This window comes from Ranitomeya variabilis, chromosome 2 (assembly GCF_051348905.1).
Source record: "Ranitomeya variabilis isolate aRanVar5 chromosome 2, aRanVar5.hap1, whole genome shotgun sequence".
Taxonomy (NCBI): domain Eukaryota; kingdom Metazoa; phylum Chordata; class Amphibia; order Anura; family Dendrobatidae; genus Ranitomeya; species Ranitomeya variabilis.
In genome coordinates, this window is record NC_135233.1 from 317,477,997 (window position 1) to 317,499,576 (window position 21,580).

At 41.8% G+C, this 21,580-nt stretch overlaps 1 long non-coding RNA gene across 1 annotated transcript in view; it reads left to right on the top strand.

Moving 5' to 3' along the window:
• Positions 1-10,381, top strand: part of LOC143805699 (uncharacterized) — a 95,179-nt gene extending 84,798 nt beyond the window's left edge. The window contains exon 2 of the long non-coding RNA XR_013221307.1: positions 9,085-10,381. This is a non-coding gene — a long non-coding RNA (uncharacterized LOC143805699). The remainder of the gene's footprint in view (positions 1-9,084) is intronic.
• Positions 10,382-21,580: the final 11,199 nt, after the last annotated feature.

Genomic DNA, 21,580 nt, shown 5'->3' on the forward strand with positions numbered 1-21,580 from the left:
ACCAGGTATTGGTACTTTTGTCAGTCTGGACAGGTGCCAAGTCCTGCTGGAGAATTAAATTTCCACCTCCAAAATGCTTGTCGGCAAAAAGAAGCATGAAGTGCTCTAAAATTTCCTGGTAGATGGCTGCGCTGACTTTGATCTTACTAAAACACAGTGGACCTACGCCAGCAGATGACATGGCTCCTGAAACCATCATTGATTCTGGAAACTTCACACTATGTTAGGTGTCGAGTTCCTGCCGCTGAACAGGGGGAATCTCGAGCCACCTCCGCTGCGGTCTCCCATTCTTCTTCAGCCGCAGTGGAGCCTGCTCAGCTGAGACGTCAGTCCCAGCATCTGGCTCAGTTAGATACTGTGCGCTTGGTTACTGCTGATCTTCCAGGCTCAGCCATTGCAACCAGCACTGTTCAGCAGTGAGCAGACGCTCCTGGGACTAAGTCCTGCTTTTCCTCTTCTGAGCATGCCCAAGGGATGACCTCTCATTGGAGGTCGGGTTCACATGCTCAGGTCCTGAAGCAGTTCCTATTGGACCACTAGGAAGGTCCTGGAGAGCTTTCGCTATAAAAGGTTTGCATGGCCGCATGGCCATGTGCTAGTATCAGCTTATGTTCATGAGTGTTTGAGCTTAGCTACTTTGTGGTCTGTGTCAGCATGTGCTCAGGGTCGGCTGTAAGCCACTAGAATTCCAGCACCTCTGGAGGGGAGTTTGTTTGTGTGAATTAAGGGCTGATGTATAGCCACTAGAATTCCAGCACCTCCGGAGAGAGGTTTGTTTGTGTGAATTTAGGGCTGGAGTATAGCCCCTAGAATTCCAGCACCTCCGGAGAGGAGTTGTTTTGTGTGCTGTTGCTGACTGTATGACCACTGTTTACTACCTGCTCCGTTAGAGAGCTTTGATCCTCTGTGAGGTTAACAGACCACAGCGTTACCTTTCATCCCGGATACTCTGTGAAGCAACAGAGTTCACTCCTATACAGACTGGGTGACAGAACCCGTGTCCATTCAGGCGTAGTACCACCATATAGTGCCACCATTTACTAGCAGCAGCTTCCACTCCTGCACGATGGACCCCGGGCTGCGAACGCATATACTATCTCTATATTTACTTGTGTACTCCACCAGCCCTAACACACTAGACCTTGGAAATCAAGGTCCCAGAGTCTGGAGGAAGAGTGGAGAGACAAACAATCCAAGCTGATTGAGGTCTAGTGTGAAGTTTCCACAATCAGTGATGGTTTGGGGAGCCATCTCATCTACTGGTATAGGTACGCTATGTTTTATCAAGATCAAAGTCAGCACAGCCATCTACCAGGAAATTTTAGAGCACTTCATGCTTCCCTATGCCAACAAGCTTTTTGGAGGTGGAAATTTAATTCTCCAGTAGGACTTGGCACCTGTCCACACTGACAAAAGTACCGATACCTGGTTCGAAAACAACAGTATCACTGTGTTTGATTGACCAGCAAACTCGCCTGACCTTAACCCTATACAGAATCGATGGGGTATTGTCAAGAGGAAAATGAGAGACACCAGACCCAACAATGCAGATGAGCTGAAGGCTGCTATCAAAGCAACCTGGGCTTCCATAACACCTTAGCAGTACCACAGGCCAATCACCTCCATGCCACACCACATTGATGCAGTAATTGATGCAAAAGGAACCCCAACCAAGTACGGAGTGCATTTACTGAACATACATTTCAGTAGGCCAACATTTCTTATGTTAAAATCATTTTTTCAAGTCGGTGTTATAAAGTATTCTAATTTACTGAGATAATGATTTTGGGGCTTTCACTGGCTGTAAGCCATAATCATCAACATTAATAGAAATAAACACTTGAAATACATCACTCTATTTGTAATGATTCTATATAATATATGAATTTCACTTTGTATTGAAGAACTGAAATTAACTTTTTGATGATATTCTAAGTTTGTGAGATGCACCTGTATGTCTTTAAATGTTGGTGCGAATGTTGGAAAAAACACCATATCAAACATCCAAAGACCTGAAAGCCAACCTGGAACAGTCTTGGGTCATGGTTTCAAAAAGTACCATATGCTGCACACTAAACCAAGTAGAGTTTTATGGGCGAAGGCCAAAGAAGAAACCATTGCTTAAGAAAAGACGTAAAAATGCACAACTGATGTTTGCCAAAGAGTACCTTGATAAAGCAAAATCCTTCTATGAAAATGTTCTGTAGACAGATGAAACAAAAATATAGCTTTTTGACAAAACAATGTAACAGTTTGTTTACGGATGGTGCAATGCAGCTCATAAGGAAAACACTGTACCAACAGTTAAGGATGGTGAAGGATCCATAATGCCGTTTGGTTGTTTTGCGTGTCTGGTACTCAAGGCCTTGACCGTATCACAGGTACCATGAAATTGGATAATTATCAAGAGATGTTAGAGTGAAATGTCCTACCCAGTGTAAGAAAATTTGGTTTGAGCCGAAGACTATGGGTCCTCCAGCAAGACAGTGACCCAAAGCACACATCCAAAAGTACAGAGGAATGGTTGAAAAAGAAATGGACTGTTTTAAAATGGCCAGCGATGAGTCATGAACTCAGTCACATTGAACATCTTTGGGGTGAGCAGAAATCTGTCATTGGGAGAAAAAACCCTTCAAACATTTAAGAGCTTGAACAAACTGCCAAGGAAGAGTGGGAGAAATTACCAGCTGAGAAGTGCCATAAGCTTATAGATGACTACAAGAAATGTTTGGAGGCTGTCATAAATGCTAAAAGGTGTGCAACCAAGTATTAATTAGTGGTGCCTTTTGATGCACTTGCTGTTTATTCTGGTTCTTATTTGAAATTCAACATGTAAGTTGAAAAACAATATTTGAATGTTGAAATAAGTTTGCAGCACTAATTAAAATATCCTGAGGATATAACTTTGGTACATTTCCATTTATTTCTGAAGATTTTGCACAGTCTCTGAAAAAAATGAAGGGGTGCCTATAATGGTGAGCAGGACTGTACCAAATCTCAATTAGTGACAGAGAGAGAAGGGCAGATTGATTTGTGTGATTAAGTCGGAGTTGAATTTCCTGAAATTTGCAGCTTAATGTAAATTCAAACATTTTGAGAATCGATTTGTGGTTCACAAGAAAACAACTTGCCTCTCACCATTTCTTGAAGCATCAGATAGCAAGCAAGCATCATTTTTTGGCAACACTCAATGAAGACGGCTCACTCATCTCTAATGACATAGTTATCATTAGTATAAACTTAACTTTAGTTTCCCAAATTGGACAAAAGATTCCCAATGTACTGCTAATGCATATGTATACTACTGTATATGTTGGCACAAGAATGTGGTTATTTTCACTTAGTTTTTCATATAGCAAAATTAAAATGTAACTTTTATTAAGTATAGTTAGGCGTGCAGAGCAATTACACCCGGAAAGGAATTTTCAAGCAACAGCACAGGGAATACTTACTCTATCAGACATTTCATCATTTGCCACACACGGGCATAATTTACAAAGCCACATGTGAATGCAACCTTGAATACATATGGTAGACAGGCCTGAACTTCGAAGGAGAGTGTATGAACACATTCACGATAACATTAGCAAAAGGGATACACCTATTGCAAAACATTTAAGCCAATGCCACCAAGGTATCATCAATAAGCTGAAATTTATGGGGATAGATAAGATTAACCCCCTTACGAGAGACGTGGTGACGGGGATGTATGATACTCCACAAATAAACAAATTTTCAATTTAAAAATGAATCATCCCAATGGTCTGAACAAGCAGCTTTCTTTTGCCATATTCATTTAATTCAGGAGACATGAAGAGTCAGTTATATAAGGTTAAGATGTTGATGAGTGGGGGCGCCATTTACACAGGTCCCTAGGTTGCAATCCTCCATGTTAGGTAAAGCATATACTAGTGTAGTAGCTAAATGAGAAATATAATAGTTTCCCACCCCTCCTTCCTCTATCCCAGCCCCACCTCCCCCAACTTTCTCTCCAGGGTCTGCCTTTTCACGCTCCCGGTATAATCCTATAAATTTTGATATTGGTCGTTCCCCCCTTCTTTCCCCCTTCTTCCTCTTTTCTGTAAATTTGAAAAAATAGCCTTTTTTGTCACTCAAGTGGTTCATTTCTGTGAGATTTTTCAGTCCATGGGTTGCCTCTCCATCCTTGGATGGAAAAAATACGCTTGGCATTAGCCTTGTCAAAAATATTGTTTGGATTGGACCAATAATTTGGAAATCTATTATCCACATTATTGGTCCTACAGAGAATCACCTCCTTACCTCTTTATTAAGTGAGATGGGTGCCTATGAGATGTGATTCTCACTTTAACTTGTGGACTTTTATATGAGGACCAACATCTGTGCCTCACCGCTGAGCCGTAGCTGGGGACATGGATGTCGGGTGTGACATATGCATGTCACCACCAACTCTGTGTTCCACTAACTGAAAGCCGGTGGCATGTCTTTCGGTTTGCGTTCCACCAACTGGAAATATGTCATGCTCTGCTGACCGAGTGAAGGTGGAGTGCCCCCACGTAAGGGTAATGGGGTACTCGGTACCGGGTCCTTCGGTTTCGGGGGATGTCACGGTGGCCTGACCCGGTCCGTGGCCCTTTGAGAGACGTCCAATAAAGAAAAGAGTTTTTATGGTTTTTGGGAAAGGTCTTTAAAGGGGTAGTTCGTGACGCCACCAGTGGTATTTGGTCAGGGTGACCGACGCTGCTTAGGTGTCCGCTGGGGTGATGTTATGGCAGCAAGATGGTATACCTTCCCACAGGTGAAGTGTATCCCCAGGGCTTCCCAGAAGTGTAGATGGTGATGGTGGATGATGTGAAGCGCAGTGAATAACAAGGACACAAGGTTGCAGTCTCTTTACCTTTTACTGAAGGCTTGAGCATCCACAGTCCACAGCAACGGATCACAGGGCAAGCAGAGTCTGGCCAGTCTGAAGGCAAATCCAGAGTCCCCTTATCCAGGTGGTAATCAGTAGCCTTCCTCTAGCGCCTGTGTGTTGTAGTACCTCCCTGCTGAGCTTCTCGGTAAGGTCCTCACAACTGTTGTAGATGTTCTAGATGTTATGTCTTCCTTTCTGTCCCCCAGATGGTATGGATAGGAAAAACCCGTATGACTGGTGGCCTGAGGCTTTTCTACTGGGACTCCTGAGACGCCCCGGCCCCCACAAGTTGCCACCGTGCCTCCTGGGTATATGGTTGAGCAGCCAATGTGGAATTAATTGTCCTGCTAGTCTCTGAAGTAAAGCGTAGAGACTATTACTCCCTCGGAATTCTGGCTACCAGCTTCTGCACCTCAGAAGGAGGCAGCCTTTTACAGGGCAGAACTCCTTCTGGTTTTATCTCCTTGTGCTAAGACTTTGTTTCTCACCCGCTACAATACAATTCTCTTCGTGTCCTTTCTTAGGATGCTGCCACACGTGGAGCAGGCGCAGCTCCATGGCCTTCTGTCTAGGCCTCTGACAGGATCCCACCCCTGTCAGGGACCTCTCTGTCTGCAGCTCTGATGTTCCTCCTTCCCCTCTGTCTGCCTGACAGGATGCTGCCTGGGAGAAGCCCAGTCAGCTTCTGACTTGATGTTACCTGGGCGAAGCCCAGTCAGCTTCTGTCTAACTTTCTATCCAGCCTACCAGTTTTACCTAATTGTGAGGAGTGCCCTAGTAGATAGGAGCAAGGCTCCCCCTGGTGGGCTGGAGTGTGAAGTGTGGTGTATGGTTTGTGATACCTGGTAGGAAGATCTCCGTTATTTCCATCAGACATAATATCACTCCCCATGGTGGAAGAATAACATCAACGACCAGGACTCTGGGGCGCTGCAAAGGTGCTACATGCATAAAAGGACACACATTAGTAAGTACCTAATGGCAGCAATATTTCTTAATCGCAAGGTGCAGTGACATTTATGGCAAATTTCCCTGATGAATCACGAATGAGGAAATGCATCGGTAGTCTATTTAATGGGGATCATCCACCATGAGAAAAGCGAGAAGTCCCAGAGGAAGGTGATGACATTTTCCTAAAAATTGGGTGACATTGTTCCTTATTCCTCTAATCACTCTTTATAATGCCAATAGATTGTCTTTACAAGGCAACGGATATAGATGATATCATTATAAGATGAGTATGATTAATTTCCTACAGTCTGTACTGCCAACTTATGCACCCTAGAATGTTAACTTGCTGATAAACCTCATTGTCACTTTCCTTGATTTGTGTGAATGTGTCACTGGTATGTTTTTATGACATAGCATTTTTTGATGTGTCAGAGCGATTGGGCTTCATTGCTCACAGCAAAGTATATAGTTGCCTATGGTTGGTTATCTGATTACTTTTACTGTGTTCCGCAACACTAGTGGTACCCCCCATCTTATGAATATACTGTTTCACATATTGCCTAATTTGAACAGAATTGGATCTTCAGTATAACTTTCTATTAAATACTATGATCAGAGTTATCTTTGGGGTTACTAACCTTAATATCGAGATACTCCACATTTTATTATGGCTTGTATACGAATAAATTACCACATAAGCCACTTTTTGTACATTCTTTTTACTGTCTCTCTATGCACTTTTGCACTTATTTTGGTATGTTATACACCATGGTTTGCATACTATAAACTTTTACTATCCATTGAATCCTATTTTTTCTCATTCTTAGTCCCTTCATGACAGGGCCAATTTCCATTTTTGCATTTCATTTCTTCCCAGAACCATAACTCTTTTATTTTTCTGTCCATATTGACATGTGGGGGCTTGTTTTTTATGGGACAAGTTGTACTTTTGAATGGTATCATTCATTTTACCACATAGTGTTCTAAAAATGGGATGGGAAAAAAATTCCAAGTGTTTTCAAATTGTGAAAAAAAAATGAAATTCTAACATTGTATTTTGGGAATTGTTTTTACTGTGTACATTTTGTCGTAAAAAATACCTTGTAATATGATTACCCTCATTAATACAATTATGGTAGTATCCAATATGCCCTTTTTATTATTTTAATATCAATAAAAAGCAGAAGTTTGCAAAAAAATGTATTGGGGTTGTATCACCATTTTCCAAAACCCATAACATTTTTACTTTTTGGCCCATGGAGTGGTGTGATAGCTTACTTTTTGAGGGGCAAGATGTTTTTATCAATATCATTTTGGGATAGATTCGACTTTTTGATTGCTTGTTACAGTATTTTTTTGTGGAATCGCAGTGACCAAAAAGACGTTCTTGAATTTTGTTCTTTTACGGCGTTTACTGATTGAGTTGTTTTTATACTGTATATTGATAGATTGGACTTTTCTTAACGTGGCAATACCACATGAGTATTTTTTCATTTTTTTGACATCTTTATTTTTAACAGGGAAAAGGGGAGTGATTAGAAAGTTATAAATTATTTTTCATGTTTTTAAAACTTTTTTATACTTTTCATTGTTATTGTTAGACCCTTTAAGGGACTTGAAGATATGATCATCAGATCGCTTGTGCTATACTCAGCAATGCCACAACATCGCTGCATATAACAAAGATCACAGTCTCCTTCAAACCCATTGGCAACTCATGATCATATCACAGGTTCAGCGATGGGTGGAGCGAATGACACACACACATTTCAGCATGTTTTAAATGCTGCTGTCAGAGATGCACAGTTAACAATCTCATGCAGAGCATCACTCCACTCGCGATTGCTAATGGCAGGTCTTGGCTGTAATAAACAGCCATCACCTGCCAGATGTAGGGCATGCCTGCTCCATACATTTGCTTCCAATTTGCGCTTTACATGTATGGCAGATATCATGAAGGGGTTAAGGGAACATGACTGTAAACAATGGATAGGAAAAGTATACACACCCCTATAAGGTTTTTGTCGTGTGAAAAAAAAATCATACCAAAAGGAATAATGTCAGGACTTTTCCCACCTTTAATGTGACCTATACTCTGTACAGATTGGTTGAGAAACAAAATGATATCATTTTGGGGTGAAAAATAAAAATAACCAAACTAAAATATTGTGGTTGCTTAAATGTGAACACATTCTAATAATTGGCTATGTGGCTGTGCTCAGAATGAGTCAGAAATTTAAACTAATGTTAAATAGTTGTGAGTACATACAGTAGCTGCCATCATTTAAAGTGATTATGATTAGCTCCATATATATGTTAGTTGTTCTAGTAGATATTTCTTGACATTTTACTGCAAAATCCGTGGCCTATAAACAGCAAAAAGCAATCAGGAGAAGGGTACACAAACCAATCCAAGGCATTAGGACTGCGTCGGTGTTGTGCCTCATTTTTGGCATATACCCCTTCTGGAGGCAATCAGAGCGCACATTCGCTCTATCGGCTCCATTACAGTCTATGGCTCCTTTCTGGAAAAATTCCGAATCCTGGTTTGTAATGGGGTTTGAACATAAGCCCCAACGGGCCATTGAATCTGTGCATAAACAATGTGAACGCACCCTTAGATATACCATGGAGTCCTGTTAAAGGATTATCAAGAAGTGGCTTTAATTTGGCAGTGACATTAACTAGAATTGGTCAGCCCATAAATATTGATGCAAAGATAAGAAGAAAATTGTTCCCAGAGGCATCCGGGAGATAATGCGGAGAGTGAGGGAGTAAATATATTAGCAGACAGTATTGTTAGTTGTGGCACGTGAGAGGAGACAGTATAAGAAGGGGGAAATACATGAGGAGACTATAGAGGGGTACATTGTGAGCACACAGTATGACTGGAGAAAAGCGTGAGAGGCCACAGAATAGCGACTGAGTAGTTAGGGGAGGTAGCATGCGGTGACAGTTTAAGGTCACATCCAGGAAGGGACAGTAAACCAAAGAGGGTGAGTATGATGAGGGGACGCAGAATAGAGTCTGGGCCCTATTGGAGAGACATAGTGTCAGGACAGTACAGTGTGAAAAGGGGGCCCAGTATGGAAAGGAGAGAGCAGAGTGGAGAGCATATACTATAAGAGGGACAGTGTGGGTGGTAATTTATGCAGGGAATATAATGAGAGGCAATTACTTATAAATACAATTATTATTACTTATTCAGGAGCGTTATAACGACACTGCTATTTTTTAAGGACATCTTGTGAGGATGTATGGAAGATGAAGGTGACGGAAGAAGATTGAAGCTTACGGTGACAAGCTGTGGATGAAAAAACTCATCATGAAGTCTGAACAAAATGAAGAAAAAAAAACAAATGACTCCAATCAGACACAACGTCATGTTTGAGTTACTTGGATGTAATTTTTATTTATGTTTGAAACATTAAACGGGTTGTCCAATTTTGTGGCGAGTTTGCGGTCTTTCTATGTGACTGCAGACTTCTGAATTCTCGCAGTGTGCACTGCACACTGTCAGGATTCTCTTGTGATAGCGATTTGATAGCGATTTGAAAACAAGCAGTCACACGCCGACTAGACATGCATGGCCTCACTCAATGAAAATGAATTGAGTGAGGAAGGGACATGTCTAGTTGGAATGTGACCAGAAGTATACAAATCCCATATTTGTGCAAGGGAAAATTCTAAAAGTGTACAGTAAATGCGCTGTGAGAATTCAGAAGTCTCTAGTCGCATAGCATGACTGCAGACTTTCATGGACTTCCAAGCCCATTAATTATCAAATGAAGCATTCCTTGATGTGACACCTCAAATACACTTGTGCATGCCCTTATCATCTCCTGCCTTGACTACTGCAACCTCCTACTCTCTGGACTCTGGCACCATTCCAATCCATCCTACACTCTGCTGCCCGACTAATCTACCTGTCTCCCCGATATTCCCCAGCCTCTCCCCTATGCCAAGCCCTTCACTGGCTTCCTATCGCCCAGAAACTCCAGTTCAAAACCCTCACAATGACATATAAAGCCATCCACAACCTATCTCCTCCATACATCTGTGACATGGTCTCCTGGTACCTAACTACACGCAACCTCCGATCCTCTCAAGACCTCCTTCTCTACTCCCCTCTCATCTCTTCTTCCCACATTTGCATCCAAGACTTCTCCCATGCTTCCCCCATACTCTGGAACTCTCTACCCCAACACATCAGACTCTCGCCTACCATAGAAACCTTCAAAAAGAACCGGAAGACTCACCTCTTCCGACAAGCCGACAGCCTGCGGTGATCCTCAACATACAGAACCGCCGCACAACCAGCTCTACCCTCTCCTAGTGTATCCTCACCCATCCCCTGCAGACTGTGAGCCCTCGCGGACAGGGTCCTCCCTCCTTATGTACCTGTGTGACTTGTTTTTTGCTCATGTTTAATGTATTTGTCTATATTTGCCCCGTATTCACATGTAAAGCGCCATGGAATGGCACTATAAAAATGTATAATAATAAAAATAATGAAGCCCTGTAGCATGCAAACCCTATCAGTGTGCAATATACTTACTGTCAGAAATCAGCACTGCTTGTGGGTTCCATCAGTGATCACATAGCCACCTCACTCATACAATTTTCTCACTTACTGTCGCATGACAACTAGCTTTTCTTCTGACAATCTCAGTTTTTCACTGAACATTGAGAGAATTAGGAAGAGCAGCTGGGTGGCACGTGACTGCAAGTGTGCAAATTGCCTATGTGCTTTGGGGGGGGGGGTGTCAAAACTGAATTCTTGCCCCTGGTGCCGGAAAATCTAGATACACTTCTGTTTTTCATCACTAAAAAACTTCCTTTCTCCAGTAAAGTATTTTGGAGGCAGTATTATGCTCTTGGGGCCTGAACTGGGACCTGAACTGGGGCTTTAGTCAAGGTGGAGGGAAGTATCTAACATTCCAAATATGAGCCAATTTTACAAAATAAACCTTCAGACCTCAGCTATAAAGAAGATTGAGGCTGCCGTCACACTCTCAGTATTTGGTCAGTATTTTACATCAGTATTTGTAAGCTAAAACCAGGAGTGGAACAATTATTGGAAAAATATAATAGAAACATATGCACAACTTCTGTATTATCACCCACTCCTGAATTTGGCTAACAAATACTGATGTAAAATACTGACCAAATACTGATAGTGTGACCGCAGCCTAAGAGGAATTTCACCTTTCAGCACAACAACGTGCCTAAGCATACCTCTAAATGAGCAAAACAATATCTTACCCTGGAGGACATTCAAAGTTTTGGGATGACGTTCCAAATTTTAATAAAATCGGTGGGATGCCCTTAAAAGTACTGTGCACATGAAATGCCCTTGCAATGTGACAGATTTCTAGGATTTCTAGCACTGCTGCAAGGAAGAGGGGGCAAAAGTTGCCAATTCTAAATGTGCTATGCTTATAGACTCCCACCCAAAATATCTGAATACTTTTATGTATTGAAACAAAAGTATAAGTCTAAGAGTGTGCATATTTATGCAAATTCAAAAATTTTGTAGACTTTTTAAATCCATTGTGTGTAGTTTATGTGCACCACACGATTACAAACTGTGCGGTAAAAGGTAAAGTTGTTTTTAAAGCTAATCGCTGGAGTTTTGAGATGTGGTTTCAAATAAAGCCACAAAGAGAAAAAAGGGAGTATTTTAGGTATCAAAATTTATTATATATATACTGTGGAAGTACAAACATTAATCACATAGATACAATGCCTTAATTAGAAACGACGTATAAAGTGCATGCAGGATGTGGACAGAAAGTCCCACTGGTGAATGGGGCCCAAATAATCCGATACGCTGCACAGAGGTGCAGCGAAAGAGTAATTGCGGACACAGCTAAGCCGATCAGCTACATAAGTACAATACGGTGACCAAAGTCACCAACCATAAGTACCGCAGGCATGCTTACCGCTGGGTAGTATGGGCACAAGACACCAGAGTGGGACCTGGAAGGAGAGACGACCCCCGACGCGCGTTTCGCTTACGCGGTATACAGCTTTCTCAAGGGGATCCCCTTGAGAAAGCTGTATACCGCGTAAGCGAAACGCGCGTCGGGGGTCGTCTCTCCTTCCAGGTCCCACTCTGGTGTCTTGTGCCCATACTACCCAGCGGTAAGCATGCCTGCGGTACTTATGGTTGGTGACTTTGGTCACCGTATTGTACTTATGTAGCTGATCGGCTTAGCTGTGTCCGCAATTACTCTTTCGCTGCACCTCTGTGCAGCGTATCGGATTATTTGGGCCCCATTCACCAGTGGGACTTTCTGTCCACATCCTGCATGCACTTTATACGTCGTTTCTAATTAAGGCATTGTATCTATGTGATTAATGTTTGTACTTCCACAGTATATATATAATAAATTTTGATACCTAAAATACTCCCTTTTTTCTCTTTGTGGCTATATTTATATGGAGTGGGTGGCCTTTTTTGTAGGCCTGGGGTTACTTGACACTATTATGTGTTAATTTGCCCCTCTTTTGCCGTTTCTGCTGGCAACATGTTTTCTGGTTATATTTTAATCGTGGTTTCAAATAAGTAGCAATTACAAGCAAATCACATAAAAACCTTGTACTTAACCTGTATTTACCAAAATGGACAAAAGAGTGGCAATGAAAACTGTGGCAATTAAAGCTATACTCAATGTCAGTCCTTCAGTGAAAAATGTAAAGTGACCATTTCTGTTCATAATTGTTTTATTACAAATACATTATTGAAAGTGTGAAACATTTCAATTAGAGATTATCAAAATGGCTATGTTTTGAATTCACCAAATTGCGGTGATTTTACCGGGAAATTCAATTTACAGTGTATTTATTCTCTACAAATTGAAAGTCTGTTATTATGCAGTGACTTCTTACGCCTAGTCAGGCACTAAAGTCCTAGCTTAGCATTCGGAGGTCTGGAGTGTCAGTGCGTGGTAGCAGTAAGAAGAGGCCCCGAGGAACAGACAGACAAACATGTAATCTGAAGGATATGGATTTTTGCTAAATTTGAGTAGAATCCAATTACATTTCAATACAATTGTAAATCTCTAATTTCAATAGTCTCTAGAAGCAAGTCATTGAATAGCCTTATCAAAAGCCTAAAATGTTTTTAGCCCTCTTTCACAAATGAAAGAAAAAATTAAATATACATCCAGGTCTTTCTGTAGCTCTCCACAGATGGTTCTTGGCCTTTAGACATCTCTTCCGATAATTATTTTCACTGCCCTGTCTGAAACCGTGCAGAGAGCATCTGGTCGAGGCCGTTTTATGGTGAAATTATGTTCTTTCCACCCTCAGATTATGGCTCTAACAGTGCTCACTTTATATATATATGTGTGTATGTTGACTATGCTTAGAGACAAGAAAGTGTTTATGAATTCTCACCGTGTGCACTTCTTTATATTGAATATCCAGAGAAAATTCTATAAATTATGTCAGAGATTTTAAATCTCTCCAATGTTAGGCTCTTCTATTTGCATGTTTAATGCAGTCTCCTTATAGACAAGTATCTTCAACCTCTTTGTTCCTAAGAGGCCGACCAGTTAGATTGTGTATATGTTCGCAGTATAAAAATAGTGTAGCATGCAGTGCTACGTTTACATTAAAATGATGGAAACCTAATTGATGCCAAATTACCTTATGCGAGCCAAATTAATAGATCAGACATGTTTTCATTTTTGGAGCAAAAAAAAAGACATATAGAAAATGTGTAAGCAGAGGAGAATTTTGCCTTTCTTTCCTTTTTAGCCATTTTCCCTTACTAATGTCTCAAACATATGAAAATAGAGATGTCCTCCCTTGTGGCGCAACTCTCTTTTCTATTTCATACTGATTAGACATTGCTATTACCCTGCTGGTAACCTGATGAGCCTTGGCTGGTTTGCACTTTGCCTTTTGCTGAATATCAGTTTACTATATTTACTGTTTATAATGTGACAATCAGAAAATGATTATTATAAACTGCACGAATTATTGCCTCAAACAGTTCCATTAAATATTTTCATCTATGTACACAAAATGCAACTTATGCCTTCTACATAGCTTTATCATACTTTTAACCCCTTCACCCCAAAGCCTGTTTTCACCTAAGTGACACGGCCAATTTTTACAATTCTGACCACTGTCACTTTATGAGGTCATAACTCTGAAATGCTTCAACGGATCCTGGTGATTCTGAGATGGTTTTCTCGAGACATATTGTACTTTATGATAGTGGTAAAACTTCTTCGATATGACTTGCATATATTTGTGAAAAAAACAGAAATTTGTTGAAAATTATGAAAATTTAGCAATTTTCAAATTTTTCGTTTTTATGCCCTTAAATTAGAGAGTCATATCACATAATATAGTTAATAAACAACATTTCCCACATGTCTGCTTTACATCAGCACAATTTTGGAAACATAATTTTTTTTTATTAGGGAGTTATAAGGGTTAAAAGTTGACCAGCGATTTCTCATTTTTGCAACAAAATTTGCAAAACCATTTTTTTTACGGACCACCTCACACTTGAAGTGACTTTGAGGGGTCTATATGACAGAAAATGTCCAAAAGTGACACCATTCTAAAAACTGCACCCCTCAAGGTACTCTAAACCACATTCAAAAAGTTTATTAACCCTTCAGGTGCTTCACAGGAATTTTTGGAATGTTTAAAAAAAATTGAACATTTAACTTTTTTTTCACAAAATTTTTACTTCAGATCCAATTTGTTTTATTTTACCAAGGGTAACAGGAGAAATTGGACCAAAAAAGTCGTTGTACAATTTGTCCTGAGTACGCCGATACCCCACATGTTGGGGTAAACCATTGATTGGGCACATGGCAGAGCTCGGAAGGGAAGGAGCGCCATTTGACTTTTCAATGCAAAATTGGCTGGAATTGAGATCGGAACCCATGTCGTGTTTGGAGAGCCCCTGACGTGCCTAAACAGTGGAAACCCCCACAAGTGACACCATTTTGGAAAGTAGACCCTCTAAGGAACTAATCTAGATGTGTGGTGAGCACTTTGAACCTCCAAGTGCTTAACAGAAGTTTATAATGTAGAGCCGTAAAAAAAAATTAATATTAACTTTCACAAAAAATGATTTTTTTGCCCCAAATTTTTTATTTTCCCAAGGGTAGCAGGATAAATTGGACCCCAAAAGTTGTTGTGCAATTTGTCCTGAGTATGCTGATACTTCATATATGGGGATAAACCACTGTTTGGGCGCATGGCAGAGCTCGGAAGGGAAGGAGCGCCATTTGACTTTTCAATGCAAAATTGGCTGGAATTGAGATCGGAACCCATGTCGTGTTTGGAGAGCCCCTGACGTACCTAAACAGTGGAAACCCCTACAAGTGACACCATTTTGGAAAGTAGACCCTCTAAGGAACTAATCTAGATGTGTGGTGAGCACTTTGAACCTCCAAGTGCTTCACAGAAGTTTATAATGTAGAGCCGTAAAAAAAATTAATATTAATTTTCACAAAAAATGATCTTTTTTCCCCAAATTTTTTATTTTCCCAAGGGTAGCAGGATAAATTGGACCCCAAAAGTTGTTGTGCAATTTGTCCTGAGTACGCTGATACTTCATATATGGGGATAAACCACTGTTTGGGCGCATGGCAGAGCTCGGAAGGGAAGGAGCGCCATTTGACTTTTCAATGCAAAATTGGCTGGAATTGAGATCGGAACCCATGTTTGGAGAGCCCCTGACGTGCCTAAACAGTGGAAACCCCCACAAGTGACACCATTTTGGAAAGAAGACCCCCTAAGGAACTTATTTAGATGTGTGGTGAGCACTTTTAACCCCCAGTTGTTTCACTAAAGTTTAGAATGTAGCACTGTGAAAATTAAAAAATAATTTTTTCTTTCCACAAAATGATGTTTTAGCCCGCAATTTTTTTCCCCCCAAGGGTAACAGGAGAAATTGGACCACAAAAGTTATTGAAGCAAAAAAAGAAGAGAAGCCAGCACTGCTGAAGGTCCAAACGCAATATCTAAAGTGCACATGCACATAATAAATTCTGACTGTATTTCAAATATGAGATATTTAGCAAATAATTGATCAATTCTTTGAGCTACCCCGCCACTTCACGGCAATCTCATAATGGGGCAGTCCTAACTCTACGTTTTTTATTTACATTGTGCCATTACGGCCTCCTAAATGTATAGAGAGTGAGAAAAAAAAAAAGGACAGACCACATTATATAACATTACATGACAAACTGTACCTGGAGCATTGACAGAATCACTCCCTTAGTGCCAGGAAGGCGAGCGCGGATAGAGGCCGATCAGGTCCTGTGCGTACATGTCAGATCTGGCCTCCACACTGCCAAACCAATACCAAAGTTAAAGGATGAAACTGGCTGAGGCACAGCTGCCTAATTAACTAGAGCCTGAGGCAGAGCAGGGCTGCTGTGTGTGTGTGCACAGCAGCCTATCAATCATAGTGAACCCAGATAGAATGGCAGCCCTGCCCTGCCTCAGGCTCTAGTTAAGGCAGTTAGGACTGCCCCATTTTGAGATTGCCGTGAAGTGGCGGGGTAGCTCAAAGAATTGATCAATTATTTGCTAAATATCTCATATTTGAAATACAGTCAGAATTTATTATGTGCATGTGCACTTTAGATATTGCGTTTTGGCCTTCAGCAGTGCTGGCTTCTCTCTTTTTTTGCTTCCACAAAAGTTATTGTCCAATTTGTCCTGAGTACGCTGATACCACATACATTAGGGGGAACCACTGTTTGGGCGCACGGCAGAGCTCGGAAGGGAAGGAGCGCCGTTTGAAATGCAGACTTAGATGGATTGGTCTGCAGGTGTCATGTTGCATTTGCAGAGCCCCTGATGTACCTAAACAGTAGAAACCCCCCACAAGTGACCCCATATTGGAAACTAGACCCCCCACGGAACTTATCTAGATGTGTTGTGAGAACTTTGAACCAACAAGTGTTTCACTACAGTTTATCACGCAGAGCCGTGAAAATAAAAAATTTTTTTTTTTCCACGAAAATTATATTTTAGCTCCCACATTTTTATTTTTCCAAGGGTAACAGGAGAAATTGGACAACAAAAGTTGTTGTCCAATTTGTCCTGAGTACGCTGATACCCCATACAGTGCCTACAAGTAGTATTCAACCCCCTGCAGATTTAGCAGGTTTAATAAGATGCAAATAAGTTAGAGTCTTCAAACTTCAAACAAGAGCAGGATTTATTAACTGATGCATAAATCTTACAAACCAAAAAGTTTTGTTGCTCAGTTAAATTTTTATAAATTTTAAACATAAAAGTGTTGGTCAATTATTATTCAACCCCTAGGTTTAATATTTTGTGGAATAACCTTTGTTTGCAATTACAGCTAATAATCGTCTTTTATAAGACCTGATCAGGCCGGCACAGGTCTCTGGAGTTATCTTGGCCCACTCCTCCATGCAGATCTTCTCCAAGTTATCTAGGTTCTTTGGGTGTCTCATGTGGACTTTAATCTTGAGCTCCTTCCACAAGTTTTCAATTGGGTTAAGGTCAGGAGACTGTCTAGGCCACTGCAACACCTTGATTTTTTGCCTCCTGAACCAGGCTTTGGTTTTCTTGGCTGTGTGCTTTGGGTCGTTGTCTTGTTGGAAGATGAAATGACGACCCATCTTAAGATCCTTGATAGAGGAGCGGAGGTTCTTGGCCAAAATCTCCAGGTAGGCCGTGCTATCCATCTTCCCATGGATGCGGACCAGATGGCCAGGCCCCTTGGCTGAAAAACAGCCCCACAGCATGATGCTGCCACCACCATGCTTGACTGTAGGGATGGTATTCTTGGGGTCGTATGCAGTGCCATCCAGTCTCCAAACGTCACGTGTGTGGTTGGCACCAAAGATCTCGATCTTGGTCTCATCAGACCAGAGAACCTTGAACCAGTCAGTCTCAGAGTCCTCCAAGTGATCATGAGCAAACTGTAGACGAGCCTTGACATGACGCTTTGAAAGTAAAGGTACCTTACGGGCTCGTCTGGAACGGAAACCATTGCGGTGGAGTACGTTACTTATGGTATTGACTGAAACCAATGTCCCCACTGCCATGAGATCTTCCCGGAGCTCCTTCCTTGTTGTCCTCGGGTTAGCCTTGACTCTTCGGACAAGCCTGGCCTCGGCACGGGAGGAAACTTTCAAAGGCTGTCCAGGCCGTGGACGGCTAAGAGTAGTTCCATAAGCCTTCCACTTCCGGATGATGCTCCCAACAGTGGAGACAGGTAGGCCCAACTCCTTGGAAAGGGTTTTGTACCCCTTGCCAGCCTTGTGACCCTCCACGATCTTGTCTCTGATGGCCTTGGAATGCTCCTTTGTCTTTCCCATGTTGACCATGTTTGAGTGCTGTTCACAAGTTTGGGGGAGGGTCTTAAATAGTCAGAAAAGGCTGGAAAAAGAGATAATTAATCCAAACATGTGCAGCTCATTGTTCTTTGTGCCTGAACTACTTCTTAATACTTTAGGGGAACCAAACAGAATTCTGGTGGGTTGAGGGGTTGAATAATAAATGACCCTCTGAAAAAACTTTTCCCAATTTAAAAAAAAAATAAACAAAGAAATGCTGCAGTGCATTTCACACTTCCAGGCTGATCTACAGTCCAAATGTCACAATGCCAAGTTAATTCCAAATGTGTAAACCTGCTAAATCTGCAGGGGGTTGAATACTACTTGTAGGCACTGTATATGGGGGGGAACCACTGTTTGGGCGCACGGCAGAGCTCGGAAGGGAAGGAGCGCCGTTTGAAATGCAGACTTAGATGGATTGGTCTGCAGGTGTCATGTTGCATTTGCAGAGCCCCTGATGTACCTAAACAGTAGAAACCCCCCACAAGTGACCCCATATTGGAAACTAGACCCCCCACGGAACTTATCTAGATGTGTTGTGAGAACTTTGAACCCCCAAGTGCTTCACTACAGTTTATAACGCAGAGCCGCGAAAATAAAAAATATATTTTTTTCCACGAAAATTATATTTTAGCCCCCATGTTTTTATTTTCCCAAGGGTAAGGCTGGTTTCACACTTGCGTTTTTATCTGCATGATTTTTTTAAAAACGCATGTGTGAAAAAACGCATGTAAACGCGGTAAAACGCTTGCGTTTTTTAGACGCATACGTTTTTATAGAAAAACACAAGAAAACAAGAAAAAAACAAAAAACCCTAACCCTACCCCTAACCCTAACCTGAAATACGTGGCACTGAAATACGTGGCACTGAAATACGTTTATATACGTATATACGTATATACGTATATAAGTGCCACGATATTTCAGTGGCCACGTATATAAGTGCCACGTATATAAGTGCCACGTATATAAGTGCCACGTATATAAGTGCCATGTATATAAGTGCCACGTATTTCAGTGCCACGTATTTCACTGAAATATCGTGGCACTTAAATACGTGGCACTGAAATATCGTGGCACTGAAAGACGTGGCACTGAAATACGTGGCACTGAAATACGTGGCACTGAAATACGTGGCACTGAAATACGTGGCACTGAAATACGTGGCACTGAAATACGTGGCACTATGACTCAGAAAATGTTCATTAAACGGTTAGGGATGAGTTTAGGGGTAGGGTTAGGGTTTGGATCCCTTTATCACCTTGATGGTGGTGGGTGACTTTTCAGTGTGTGTTCTGGTTTTTTTCTATAAAAACGCATGCGTTTTTAACGCAAACGCGTTGAGATCGGACGCCATGTCGCGTTTGGAGAGCCCCTGATGTGCCTAAACAGTGAAAACTCCCCAATTCTAACTGAAACCCTAACCCCAACCCTAATCCTAGTCCTAACCCTAGCGCTACTTTCACACTAGCGTTTTTTTGCATACGTCGCAATGTGTCGTTTTGGCGAAAAAACGCATCCTGCAAAGTCATCTGCAGGATGCGTTTTTTCCCCATAGACTAACATTAGCGACGTATTGACACACGTCGCAAGCGTCGTGCGACGGTTGCGTCGTGTTGTGGCGGACCGCCGGCAGCAAAAAACGTTACATGTAACTTTTTTTGTGCCGACGGTCCACCATTTCCGACCGCGCATGCGCGGCTGGAACTCCGCCCCCACCTCCCCGCACCTCACAATGGGGCAGCGGATGCGTGGAAAAACAGCATCCACTGCCCCCGTTGTGCGGCGCTTTCACAGCATGCGTCGGTACGTCGGGCCGACGCAGCGCGACGGCCCCGTACCGACGCTAGTGTGAAAGTAGCCTAACGGGAAAATGGAAATAAATATATTTTTTAAAATTTTATTATTTTTCCTAACTAAGGGGGTGATGAAGGGGGATTTGATTTACTTATATAGCGTTTTTTGGGCGGATTTTTATGGTTGGCAGCCATCACACACTAAAAGACGCTTTTTATTGCAAAAAATTGTTTTTGCATCACCACATTTTGAGAGCTATAATTTTTCCATATTTTGGTCCACAGAGTCATGTGAGATCTTGTTTTTTGCAGGACGAGTTGCCGTTTTTACTGGTACAATTTTCGGGTACATGACATTTTTTGATCGCTTTTTATTCCGATTTTTGGGAGGCGGAATGAACAAAAACCAGCAATTCCTGAAATTCTTTTAGGGGGGCGTTTATACCGTTCCGCGTTTGGTAAAAAGGATAAAGCAGTTTTATTCTTCGGGTCAGTACAATTACAGCGATACCTCATTTATGTAATTTTTTTATGTTTTGGCGCTTTTACACAATAAAAACTATTTTATATAAAAAAATAATTGTTTTTGCATCGCTTTATTCTGAGAGCTATAACTTTTTTATTTTTCTGCTGATGATGCTGTATGGTGGCTTTTTTTTGCGGGACAAGATGATGTTTTCAGCGGTACCATGTTTATTTATATCCGTCTTTTTGATCGCGTGTTATTCCACTTTTTGTTTGGCGGTATGAGAATAAAGCGTTGTTTTTTGCCTCGTTTTTTTTTATTTTTTTTACGGTGTTCACTGAAGGGGTTAACTAGTGATATAGTTTTATAGGTGGGGTCGTTACGGACGCGGCGATACTAAATATGTGTACTTTTATCGTGTGGTGTTTTTTTTATTTAGATAAAGAAATGTATTTATGGGAATATATATATATTTTTTTTCTTTATTTAGGAATTTTTTTTTTTTTTTTTTACACATGTGTAAACATTTTTTTTTTACTTTTTTACTTTGTCCCAGGGGGGACATCACAGATCGGTGATCTGATAGTGTGCACAGCACTCTGTCAGATCACCGATCTGACAGGCACATTGCAGAGGCTTGCCGGCGCCTGCTATGAGGAATTCTCAGCAGACGCCGGCAAGCAGGGTCATCTTATGACCCGGAAGGAGTCCTGCGGCCATCTTGGATCCGGGGACTCCTTCCAGGTCACTGGAGCAGTGCGATCTCATCGCGCTGCTCCGGTGGGAGAGCGCAGGGAGCCCCCGTCCCTGCGCGATCCCCCTCTATGCTGCTGTCACTATTGACAGCGGCATCAGAGGGGTTAAATGCCCGCGATCGGCGACAGCGCCGATCGTGGGCATTGCTGCGGGGTGTCAGCTGTCATATACAGCTGACACCCGCACCCGATCACCGCGGCGCTCAGCGTGAGACCGCGGTGATCGGGGAGCCGTACTAGTACTGCGGCTAGCACTAATGCAGTGCCGGCAGCGCCGTACTAGTACGGCGCATGGCACGAAGGGGTTAATGAACTTTACCTATTTTGTCACCATGGTGAAACATTGTTATTTTAAA